General features: G+C 44.5%; 1 protein-coding gene across 1 annotated transcript in view; it reads left to right on the plus strand.

Annotated features, from left to right (window-relative positions):
- The first annotated feature begins 210 nt into the window (after positions 1–210).
- Positions 211–12,938, plus strand: part of LOC146810553 (matrix metalloproteinase-21-like) — a 118,724-nt gene continuing 105,996 nt past the window's right edge. The window contains exon 1 of the mRNA XM_085617586.1: positions 211–343. The gene's annotated coding sequence lies outside the window, so the exon portion shown is untranslated. The remainder of the gene's footprint in view (positions 344–12,938) is intronic.

The following is a 12,938-nucleotide window of genomic DNA, read 5'->3' on the forward strand; positions in this document are numbered from 1 at the left end:
GGCACGCCCGGGTGTGCATCCTCAGTCCATGCCGTTATTATTCACCACTAAAGCCTTGAAAACACCCCCAGCCCTGACAGATATAAATAGTTGTGGGCCGTGGGAGTGCGTGTGCGGCTGAAGGGCTCCAGCTGTGAGCGCAGGGGCTGGCTCCAGCGGTTCCTCATAGGCTCACACACACGGCGGATCCTCACAGAGCGACAAGGTTCAGCCGAGGCCGGGCCTGAGACACTCCCGGACACGCCAGCGACACGGCCCGAGGCGGGGGCATTCTTAAACCAGCTGTCAGACTGGGGCCACGCATGAAGATAGACATCCCCTGAGAGGGAGACACCGGCTGCAGGTGAGGGGCGCACTAGTCCGAGGCAGTCTCTTGGCGGTTCTCCCGCGGGCTTCCGTGGGGTTGGTTGGTCCAACGCTTTTCTTCTATGGGTAGTGCTTTGGTGTATTTAGCGCCAACAAAACACAAGAGCACCAGGGCGTTGCACAACAAGAAATATGCCAAATGAAATACTTTACATTATTTAGCGCACTCTAGATCTGGGACAGCGCTCTGGCTGTGTTCTGCCCGCCAGCCCTACAGAGTGAGTTCGGCACGCTCCGGCAGCAACACTAACACAAGCGCACCTCAGCTCGCTGGAGCCCACTAAGCGCTCTTCAAAAACCCATACAAATCATACGGGCCCGTTTAGATATCCTCTGCACTTGTGCAATAAACACTACAGTGTTTTACAAACTGGGTTTCACACATAACAGCGCTGTGTTCCCGTGGCACAGCACTGGATCGGACACCCAATATAGTGAAGCGTCGCGATTCCAATGCTTTGGAGTTGCGAATCCGGCTTCTTTTGCGCAAGTTGATGGTAAATGTTGCCCGTCCTGCGGCTTCGGAGTCCAGGGGTTATATGGGTTAGTTAAGGCATCTGAGGTAGTTTAAGACGGTGAACTTTATCTTGGACTCAGATCTCTAAGCAATTAAAGCAGACGACTCTCAGCCGAACACCGGCGAGTATCCTGTCAGTCATCCATCTAACAATAAACAAGACCGAGGACCGGACCCGTGAACGTTAGTGCGTCACATTGAGAGGGCTGTATGACGACGACACGTACACGGAGGTCCAGCAGCCTGGATCCAGTCTACATATGGTTTTGTATTGGTTTGCACCTATTTGGATAGCGTTTCGTACCATTGACATGGCCCCTAAGAGTTGCCCGATGCCTTCGCGTGAGAGACTACCCCAGTTTTCTATGTAGGTCTGCAAAACTATGCTGGTCATTTACAAGCCCCTTGCGCCGCCGGTATGTCACTTTTTCCCATATTAAAAGTGACGCACCGGTGGCGAAAGCCGCTTGTAAATAAGCCCCTATGTTTATAGCAGGGCCTTTGTGGGAGGTGTGGGTGCATATACTGATAGCCGCAGAGACACTCGAGGCCAAAATAACAACATGGACGGCGGAATTAGACTTTCCAAGGACATTGTACATTGTTGTGAGTTTACAGTCAGCGGGGCTTATTTACAAGCCCCTTGCGCCACTGGTACGTCACATTTTACCATTTTAAAAGTGACGCACTGGCGGCGCAAAGGCTTGTAAGTAAGCCCTAGTAGGACGAGCCCCTGAAAACTTGAGCCAGGCTCCTGTCTGAAGCCTGGCTCTGGCTCAGCTCGAGGTCCTTTTGCAACCTCGAGCCCATAACGAGCCGCGCTTTAAGGTGGCTTTTGTCTATCATGCACCACCAACCAGGTTGTTGCTGTAAGGCCAGAGCTGCGGCCTTTGGCAGAGGGGAACCAGGTTCGAGTCTTGGTGTTGCAACAACAGCCTGTCATTCCGGGCAAATTACCCGTGCCTATAAACAATTCCTGTGACTTTGTGTAAAGTAACTGTTGCTCATGTAAAGCACTCCAATGCATTTGGGTTAAGTTCACGATATTAGAACTACAAAAAGAGGCACAAAGAGGTAAAAACGAAGCCTTAATATAAAAATGACAAATAGATAACCTGGCTGATTTGTACAAAGGGAAACCTGGATAAATAGCTGTTTCCCTGCTTAAATTGTATGATCTTAGGCAAATAGTTTATATTTTTACTTCATTATGAGCATGAATACACTTTCAAATATTCGAATTCAGAATACGAGTTGCACAAAAACCTATTGTACTTGATTTAATGGACTATAATGTTGCTTTATAATAAATGGGCGAGAAAGAAAAAGACACACAATTGATGGACGGAATGCAGAACAAATCAAAACATTCACCCCCAGTCAAGAGATCTGGGTTAAATCAATCATTCTTTTGCTCGCCATGCCACCCCAGTTTAGACCTGGCCATATGAAAATCAGTCTTGACCCTGTGCCTCATGGGAACACCCCAGCCCGAACTGCCAAGCCAGGTCCTCCCTGGACCGGAAACAAGCATCCTAGGACCGGTTTCGGAGTTTCACCCCTCATCAACGAGGATAGCATGATTCCAGTTGCACAGTAAGCCCAGGACCCATGCCTGGGCATACCTGGCGCACTTAGGGTGAGAAAGCAAAAGACACACAATTGATGGACGTGCTCTCCATGCCACTGTGGTCAAGCTATCCTGGCTGATGAGGGCTGAAAGCCCGAAACCAGTCCTAGCTGATTTGCATATGGCTGGGTCCAAACTGGAATGGCATGGTGAGCAAAAAAAACGATGGATTTAGGCCCAGATCTCTGTATTGGGGTGAATGTATGACATTGTTCTGCATTCTGTCCATCAACTGTTCTTTTTAGGTCTCGCACCTAGCGTTGCACTGCACAACAGTGCTTGCGCAGCGAGAGTCCTTTTGTCCGGGGTTCAGAAATGGACCCTGGAATCGTACACGCTTGTGCGTGTGTTTTTTGTTTTGTCTTGTATTATTGGGCTTTTAGTGGCTGTATTTTTTAGACAGAGCACGCAATAGGCCAAAGGAGGGCGCATCACTCCGCCCACGGCCTATTGGTATCTGTTACGCGCACTAAAGCCTATCTGGTTTCAATTATCGTGCCCAGACACAGGCGCGATAATTGAAAGCATATGGCTGTCTGTGGCGCGCGCGTGTGCACCATTTGCGGCTCTCTGCTTCCAAAAGCGATTGCTTTCGGTTTCGCGATCGCTTTACTTGTGGCTTTGCTTTCAGTTTTGCGATCACTTTACTTGTGGCTTTGCGCCTGCAATACAGTTTGTTGCTTAATTGGGAGGAATGCGTGGCTAATCTTTACGCGGTCACAAGGTAAAATAAATGAAGGCGGTTACAAGGCAAAGTAAATAAAAATGCGCTGCAAATATTTACTTCGTTACAAGGTAGAATAAATGAAGGCGGTTACAAGGTAAAAAAATGAAAAATGCGCGGCAAATATTTACGCGGTTACAAGGTAAACAATGCGTGCCTAATAATTGCACTATACTTCTCTTTTTCTAATGTCGCGCCAGGCTTACTGCAATAATTGACTGTATCTGCTTAGCTACAAAACAAGGACTCGTTGGGGCTAAGTCATACTTTCTGACTGGATTGAAAACGTGTGATTTTGGATAGAGTTCTTTCTCTTTCCGTTGCCCGTTTCCCTTAATCTAAAATGGTGCTTGTTTACAAATAGAGTTATAGACATATAGACAGAAATACACAGAGCTAGACCTAGGTACAGGGAAACAGACGTACACACATATAGAAAAGGAGATTAACAAGCAAAGAGATATACAGACACAGAGGCACATACACAAAGCTAGAAACTGAGACAGATAGACAAAGAGGAACAGAGGCAGAGATAAAGACAGAAACTTATAAAAACTAAAAGGCACATATAGAGTTTGATACATACACGCAAATACAGTGTACATATAGGTAGACACATATAGCGGAGCATGACGGGCACAGAGGAGCATATACAAAGACAGAGACACACAGATAGACTGAGAGAGAGATAGAAACGCACAAACTAAGAGAAAGATGAATACACTATGAGAGAAGAAACAGACAGTAAAACAAATACATCTTGTGGCTTTGCTTTCAATGTTGCGATCACTTTACTTGTGGCTTTGCAGTTGCAATACAGTTTGTTGCTTAATTGGGAGGAATGCGTGGCTAATCTTTACGTGGTTACAAGGTAAAATAGCGGTTACAAGGCAAAGTAAATGAAAATGCGCTGCAAATATTTACTTTGTTACAAAGTAAAATAAATGAAGGCGGTTACAAAGATAAACAAAATGAAAATGCACGGCAAATATTTACGTGGTTATAAGGTAAACAATGCGTGCCTAATAATTGCACTATACTTCTCTTTTTCTAATGTCGCGTCAGGCTTACTGAAATAATTGACTGTATCTGCTTAGCTACAAAACAAGGACTCGTTGGGGTTAAGTCATACTTTCTGACTGGACTGAAAACGTGTGATTTTGGATAGAGTTCTTTCTCTTTCTGTTACCCGATTCCCTTAAGTTGTGTGTGGTTGTGTGTGTATGTGTGGTTGTGTGGGTGGCTGTGTGTGTGTGTGGTTGTTTGTGTGGTTGTGTGTGTGTGATTGTGTGTGTGTGTGTTTGTGGTTGTGTGTGTGGTTGTGTGTGAGTGTGGTTGGGTGGCTGTGTGTAGTTGTGTGTGTGGTTGTGTGTGTGTTGTGTTTGTGTGTGTGCTTGTGTGTGTGTGTAGTTGTGTGGTTGTGTGTGGTTGTGTGTGTGTGTGGTTGTGTGTGTGTGTGGTTGCATGTGTGTGTGTTTGTGTGTGTGGTTGTGTGTGTTTGTGTGGTTGCATGTGTGTGTGGTTGTGTGTGTGGTTGTGTGTGTGTGGTTGTGTGTGGTTGTGTGTGTGGTTGTGTGTGTGTGGTGTGTGTGTGTGGTTGTGTGTGCGTGGTTGTGTGTGTGCATGGTTGTGTGTGTGTTGTGTTTGTGGTTGTGTGCGTGTGATTGTGTGTGTGTGTGGTTGTGTGTGTGTGTGGTTGTGTGTGTGTGGTTGTGTGTGTGTTGTGTGTGTGTGGTTGTGTGTGTGGTAGAGTGTGTGTGTGGTTGTGTGTGTGGTTGTGTGTGGTTGTGGTGGTTATGTGTGTGGTTGTGGTGGTTGTGTGTGTGGTTGTGTGTGTGGTTGTGTGTGTGGTTGTGGGTGTGTGTTGTGTTTGTGGTTGTGTGTGTGGTTGTGTGTGTGGTTGTGTGTGTGTGGTTGTGCGTGTGGTTGTGGTTGTGTGTGTGTGGTTGTGTGTGGTTGTGTGATTTTACATCACATAATTACACTGTATTCAATACAACATAAATACACTCCACATACCACTCAGTACTACATAATTGCACGTCACATAATTACTTTCTACTTAATGCAAGATAAATACACTCCACACAATAACACTCTGTGCCACATAATAACACAGCACATAATTACACTGTACTCAATGCAACATAAATACACACCTTTCACTCAAGTTCCTGCTATATAAAAAAAAACAAAAAAAAACAATTGCAATGCAATAGGTCTCACATTACTGAATCTTTGAGCTGCTATTGGTGTTGCATTATTATTAGCAATGCCAACAGCTCAAACTTTAATAATGCGAGACCTATTGCATTGAAAATGTTTGTTGCATTTGTCACCCCGAGTGGGACGGGTATGCCCAGACATGCCACTGGAGTCAAGCTATCCTGGCTGATGAGGGCTGAAAGCCCCAAACCAGTCCTAGCATGCTTGTTTCCAGTCCAAAGAGGACATGGCCTGGCAGTTCAGGCTGGACTGTTCCCATTGGGCGCAGGGTCAAGACTGACACATAGCTTGTCTCTCTGACTCTGCTCGCTCTGTACGTTTGTTGTCTCGCCCACCTCTAGTACTCTCAGGGTGGCGCATTATGGGAAGAATTGTTACAGTAATGATATGAATTTACCACATTATCTATGATAGCGCTGTGGATTTGGCACAGTACAGCAGAGTATTAGATTATAGACTAGCACTCATACCCGACCCTCCACACTTGACACATTGTATAACCACACAGCATAAGGGCCTTGCAACTGCCAGTGCAGCAGGTGCAATTGTCCAGGGATGTGAAGTGCCCACTGCAGGCTGTTAATGGCTGTCTTTTACTGCACAGTCAGGGTACGGAGTTTAATTTTTCGATCTGGTCTTTGAGACCGCTCTAGCTATGTTGCCAGACTATTATTATTTTTAAATCATGCATGTTATACATACATGGAGGGGCTTTTTGTTCGCAGGCTTCATCCACTGGTCTGTTAAATTGTCATTCACATTTCCTTCCACCCACCACAACATATAAGATGGACAGGGGTCCAGTACATTTTACCCAGTGTCTTCCTTCTTTTTCAGTGATTGTGCAAAACCTGTGAAAAGTTATTCACTAATAGTTACTTTCTCTTCATTGATAAAGCAGGTTCCAAATGCGTTTTTTAATTTGAGCTTTTTTATATTAACTTTACATTTATTTTGCCAGGCCTGATAGATGGTGGGTTATTTTCTGTCTCTTTTTTAAAGTGATAAAGTGTTCGTTTAGGTAACCTATCATTGTAGCTGCTCGTGCTTTAAGTGCTTCATTAGGTGGTGAATATAGTAATAATAAAATGCATGGCATAACCGAAAGTTTGTTACACAAAAAATCCCAAGTAAAATAGCCACATCAGTGAATTCGTTTTCTAATTGGTTTTTTAATGCAAACACTTGGCAGCAATATGTAAGTGTTTGCATTTTTTTTCTGACACATTCTTGCAACAAAAATGTTAAAAAGAAATCAACCATTACATTAGCTTGAAAACATCAGCCTACTCCCTGTTTCTAACTTGAATTAGTTCCCAATGCAGCCTTGCTACGTCACTGGCCTGCACAGCCGTGTCAGCATGCCTCTGTCAAGATTCCAAAAGAAATGGTGATGAAGGCCTCTCCAGAAGTCGAACAACATAACAGGGAGTGTAGTGTCGCCAGGTTGGAACTTTGGGTTTAGTACACTACAGTGCATTGTGGCAGTGTAGTTTTCATAAGGTAATGCTGTACATGTGCAATCTGTAATGCAGTGTACCCAAAGCAGTTCTATGAATGTAACCCATTATGGGGCAATATTCCTGTGCCAGTGCTGTACTTTGATGTGCAGTACTGTAATGACAATGTTGACGTCACTTCTTCTTGGGGTAAGGATTTTCAAATGCTTATTATAGTGCAGTACTCTTACAGTAGCTGTGGTTTTAGCAGTATTTCATGCAGCATTATACTGGCATTGCTGTGCGCTTGCCACACAGAAGTGCAGTATCCCCTTGCTGACGTTGTGGTTTTGACACTTTATAGTACAGTGTCCCTTTGATGATGATGTACTTTATATACACCGTAGTACTGTGTCCCATTCCCCATGGGAAAGGTTTGGATTTGTTGCACTGTAGTGCTGTATCACCTTGTTGACTCCGTGGTTTGGACACATTAAAGCGCGGTGTCCCCTTGACGAATATGTATTGTTTAGGCACTATTGTATTGTAATTGTTTTTATATACCCTTACAACCCCTGACGAGGCATCAAAGCTCTTTTTTGCAAGTAGCACGCTACTCCGGAACCCAAAAATGATTAGTGGTGGATTAGAATAGTGAATCTTGAGTTAATTTGAGCAGTGGACATGTGAGTCAGTTAGTTGGATTGAAAAGGATATTAGGGGGGATAGAAGAGGGAAGAGTCTAGAAAGTGTTTAGGGAGATCATAGTAGTAAAATGAGTTTTTGGATGAGTCAAAGGGATAGGTGAGAGAAGAATTTAGAAGGGTTGTTTGGGAGATCATAGTGTTAAAATGAGGGTTGGGGTAATGGGGTGATCCAAGGAGAGATAGAGGAGGGAAGGGTCTAGAAAAGGTTATTTTGGAGATCATAGTAGTAGAATGAGGTTTGGGATGATTCAGTGAGTGGAGGTAGAGGATATATTGAGAGAGGTATAGGGTGACATATAAGGTAGTGAATTGGAGAGAGTCAAAGTTTTTTTTATAGTAGGAATAAAGTAATAAATAGATACATAACTACCTATTATTATATATATTTACATCAAGAAATACACTTATTTAGATTCATACATATAATCAAACTAAATGTTTATATACGCAGGGATATGCTATACATTTGTGTTTGAGTTTGGTCGATATGTAGGAAAGAGCCAACTATTGTGTAGTCTTCTGAAGATAAGATAGTTATCTGTGGATCTCATGTTTGTGGATAATGAATTCATTCCATGGTTTGGCTGCTTGAACAGAGAAAGATGTGCCACCTATGTTCTCTACATGCATGGTGGGATTTTGGAGAGAGGTGTCAATCTGGAGCAGAGGTTCCTTTGTTGAAAGTATTTGGTTATTTTATTCTTGATGAAAAGCGGTCCTGTTCCATGTATTGCTTTGTGATTGATACAAAGCATCTTGAATTTGAATATTCTGGCAACCTGTAACCAATGTAGGGCACTCAAGGCAGGGGAGATGTGGGCTTATGACTTTACACGTAGGAGTAGTCTGGCAGCAGAGTTTTGAATCTCTGTTAGTCTTTTCAAAGTTGATCCGTGGTACAGAACATTGGCGTAATCAAGTTTAGACAGTACAAGAGAGACAGGGGTTTTGACCTTGTGGAAATCCCAGGTGGGGGAAGATGCATTGCAGAGTTTTCATAGTAATGAAGCTTGAACTTGCCAATTTGTCCACTTAGGCAACTTGGAGTCCATGGTTATTCCAAGGTTTTTTACTTCCTTAGATTTTTTAGGAGGTGGTCCAAGATCATCAAGCCACGCGCAAAGCGGTCCATAATTTTCGCAATCGCCACATGTAAGTGTTTCTGTTTTGGAAGCATTCAGTTCGACATGGCTCCATGTCATCCACTGATCAATCGCTCTAAGGCAACTGAAGATTTGTGAGTTTCCAATGTCTTTGGGGCATTCCAGTTTAAGGATTATTTGTGTGTCATCTGCATAGTTATAGCATGTGAGGTGAAATTAATTGATGATTGCCGGTAATAACTTCATGTAGATGTTGAAAAGCATGGGTGAGCCTTGAGGGACCCATGCTTTTGTGATGTACGGTATAGATGAGAAGGGTGGAGAATGGATGACATTTGTTCTGTTTTGAAGGTAGAATGTGATCCAGTTGGGAGCAGTCTCCTCCATGCCGATTTCATAGAGTCTCAGGATTGCAGTGTCATGGTCAACTGTGTTGAAGGCAGCTGAGAGGTCCAAGAGAAGCAGTGCAGCAACCTTGTTGCGGTTTACTGTGTCTTTAAGGTCATCCCAGAAGGCGATGAGGGCAGATTCTGTGTCTCTTCCTGGATGGAATCCTGTTTAGAAGTCGGAAAGTATGGAGTTATGTTCAAAGAATTGTGACATCTGGGCGAAAGCTTCTATTTCTATCAGTTTGCCCAGGAAAGGTCCTTTTGTAATCGGTCTGTGGTTTTTGGGGTCAAGCAGGTCCAGGTTAGTTTTTTTTTAATAATGGGCGTATGTATGACTTTTTAAGGTCTTCTGGAAAGATGCCTGTAGTTGAGGACTTATTGATGATTCTTCTTACTGGTGTGGCAGTAGAGGTAGTTTAGAAGAATGTTCTTGAATCGTAGATGGCAAAAGGTGGTGAGTTGGCTGAAATCTAGATCTCTCTGGCTGGTGAACGAGAGGCATAGCTAGTGGGGCCAGGATCTGCACATGGAGGAGAGTGGTGCAGGGCACCACATCTCAGAATGCTGGTATGTAATTAAAGTCAGAACCAAAGGGATATCTACTGGGGTGTTTAAGAAAGACCAGGGTATGATCCCTCCATTTTCTCTGAATAGCTTCATAGTCCATAAAACATGCCAACAGGGACACAGTGTTGGGCAGTCTAACAAAAGGTGTTAGTGGAAAGAATAAATATTGATACTCCAGGCTGTAAACACCACCCTTCCAACCAGACCCCTGTACCACCGATACACTGTAAGAATGAAGATTAGATGTGAAGCAACTGCTCAATGTATAGATGTACGAATGAACGAGCGGTGAAATACAAATGCCTAAGCAACTGGTGAAGTGATTACACATATAGGATCTTTTTCTCACAGCCATTGATCTGCACCAGGCCTCAAGCTCATGTTTATCTCTCGCTCATGTTTCTGATAGCTCAATGATGATCAGTAGAAACACTCCTGCACCTAGGACGGTCAGTGCACTGAGGGTGGATGGAAAAGAGAACTCAGATCAGGTCTTCTGGATGTTTTGCTACTGTTTATGCACATGGTGTCCTTTACATTTACTGATTCCATTGTGTTGTGATGGCGGTATCTTCTGGTTTTCATGTCACACATCATCTAGCCGTCTGCGGCCTACTGGTATCCCAGACAGATTTGGAAAGGTTCTAGGGGTGTTCATTCACATCGTAAAGTTTTGGATTTGTCACACTGGAGTGCATTGTCCCCTTGTTGACTCCGTCATTTTGACTCATTGTGTATAGTTCTGTTCCCCGTGATGATTATTTATATTGTGAAAACTATAGTGCTCTGTCCTATATCCTGTGGTAAAGGTCTGGATTTGGCACACTGTAGTGCAATGCCCCTTGCTGACACCATGGTTTTGACACGCTATAGTGCAGTATCCCCTTGATGATGATGTATCTTTTGCTCATTATAGTTCTGTGTCCACATTCACATGGTAAAGGTCTCTATTTGGCACACTGTAGTGCAATGTCCCTTGCTGACAGAGTGATTTCGACACACTATATATAGTGCAATGCCCATGATGAGGATGGTGTACCTTTTTTTCACACAGTAGTGCTCGGTCCCATTCTCATGGTAATGCTTTAGATTCATCACACGGTGGTGCAATGACCTTTAACCTCGCTGTGGCTTTCTCATTATACTGCAGTGTCCCCATAATGATGCTTTACACATATGACTAAAGGACATCTTATGATTCACATCACTGGCATTTGTGAACATTGTGAGGATGCCATGAAAATCGTGAAGCGCATTATAGATTACATCCTTTCTACAGGAACTTTTTTACGAGTTCTGGAGTAATCATGGGTTAATGGGCACAGTTCGGGTGAATCAGAGCTGTTTACCACTGGTGCCCAAGGGCTTTGCCTGACTATTGGACCCCAAACTAATGAACAAGTACACCCCTTTTGCACGTGACTCTTGTGGTGGAGAAGCCGAGCAGGTCAAGGCTAACTCAGGGAGATGCTATCGGCCCAGAGACTCAGAACTCACCAAACATAGCAATCAGTAATTCGCTGACCAGCCAGTACTTCAGATTCCGAAAAAGTACCGTAATCTAACGTACACAACCGATTCACTGTATACAATAAACAGAATAAATTTCTCAGGGACGTTAATGGGAACAGCACCCATGGTAATCTCAGGGACAGTCTGTAATGGTAGAATACACTGGGAGGATCTCAGTGGGTCTATCTGGGCATCTCCTGTGATTCAGCTCACTCACAGTTCCATGTGCAGCTCCCCACATAGGTGTGCCCTCAACCCACCCCTATGCGGTACACTGTCATAGCGCCTATCTGACCGTGGTGGAGCAGTTCAAATAGTGGAGTTTGTTTGCAGGCAGAGCCTGCCGCAGATGCCATTTGACAATGGCTACGCCGCTCTGAATGGTGTAGGTCCTGAACAGTCGACATGGTGGAGCAATATCAGCACCACCAGTGGGTTTACCCTCAGAAAAGTGTATGCTGGCGCCCGCAATATAGGTAAGTAGCACTAGTCAAGCGAAGGTTGCTCTGGGGGGTCACAGTGCTTGTGGTCACAGTGATTATGCAACTGGAAACCTTCCTCTGGCCCATTCACGAAAACTTTCACCCAAACAAGGTCAGCGTCCACCCCAAGTAGTCGGGGTGAGTGCCCTAGCTGGTTCAGTCTCCTCTGCTGAGGTTGATATGTTCTTGAGCTGGTATTTCTTCATATTTCCACCACAGACAGCAGCCACCAATCGTCAGCACTCAGAGGTTTCTTGTTGCTAGAGGCTCATATCAGAACGAATGTATGACGTTACTTCGCATACATGCACAACGCGGTATTTTACATTGTGTTCGTTACAACGCAAGTCGTTACAACAACATGCGCTGGAGGGCGCTGGACTTAGGAATAGTATGATTTACTATACCAACTCCAGTCTACGTACAGTAGGGAAGGTGTTGGAATAGTAAATCATACTATTCCTTAGGTTAGAGCGCCATCCAGCGCAAGTTATTGTAACAACTTGCATTGTAATGACCGCGATGTAAAGGCATTGCGATTCAATGACCACGTTGTAATGGATGTCTCCCATCAGAACTCACCCCCAGCGAGTTCAGCGGAACCCTTATCCTTCAGTCATCAATGAGTTTGGCTGCACTGTGGGGACACGCTAGGGTTTTTCCGCCCTCACTTCTGGCACAGCGCTGCAGTCTCTCCCAGATCGGAACTTTTTTTGTGCAAAGGTGCTTCCACTTCCCTCCTGAGGGGTCAATCAGCTCTCTCCCTCGAAGCAGGGTTCAGGCAGCCTCTCTGGCAGACCCACGTACTGGACCTAAACCTGGCAAGTAGAACTGGCAGTGAATACCTCAAACTGGCATTCTTGGAACCTATTGGTCACCCCCGGTGTGGTACCCTAGACTTCTGGTCAGGAAATCTTGGCACATCTACTGGAAGTCTTTGACCCATCTTTGAATCAAAAGTTGCAGACAGTCTTTGCATATTCCAGAGCTGGGTCTGGGCAGTTTTGTTGTTTTCATGCAAACTGGTCCTGCTATAGTTTTTTCCACGAGGAAGGGGTCATGTGGGAGTCTCAGGAGCAACCAAAACACGAGAACAAATGCAAGGCATGCCTCCCCACTTAATTACCTGTGCCTTTTTCACGGAGCAATGGACCAGGAAGAGACAGTAGGAAACTCCTTACCCTGAAAAATCATTCAGTCTCTTTCCTTAACACTCCTCTGTCTGTCCCACTACAAGTGATCAGCAAAATGACCTTGCAGGAAGCACTCTGTAAGT

The sequence above is a fragment of the Triturus cristatus genome, chromosome 7, assembly GCF_964204655.1.
Source record: "Triturus cristatus chromosome 7, aTriCri1.1, whole genome shotgun sequence".
Classification (NCBI taxonomy): Eukaryota; Metazoa; Chordata; class Amphibia; order Caudata; family Salamandridae; genus Triturus; species Triturus cristatus.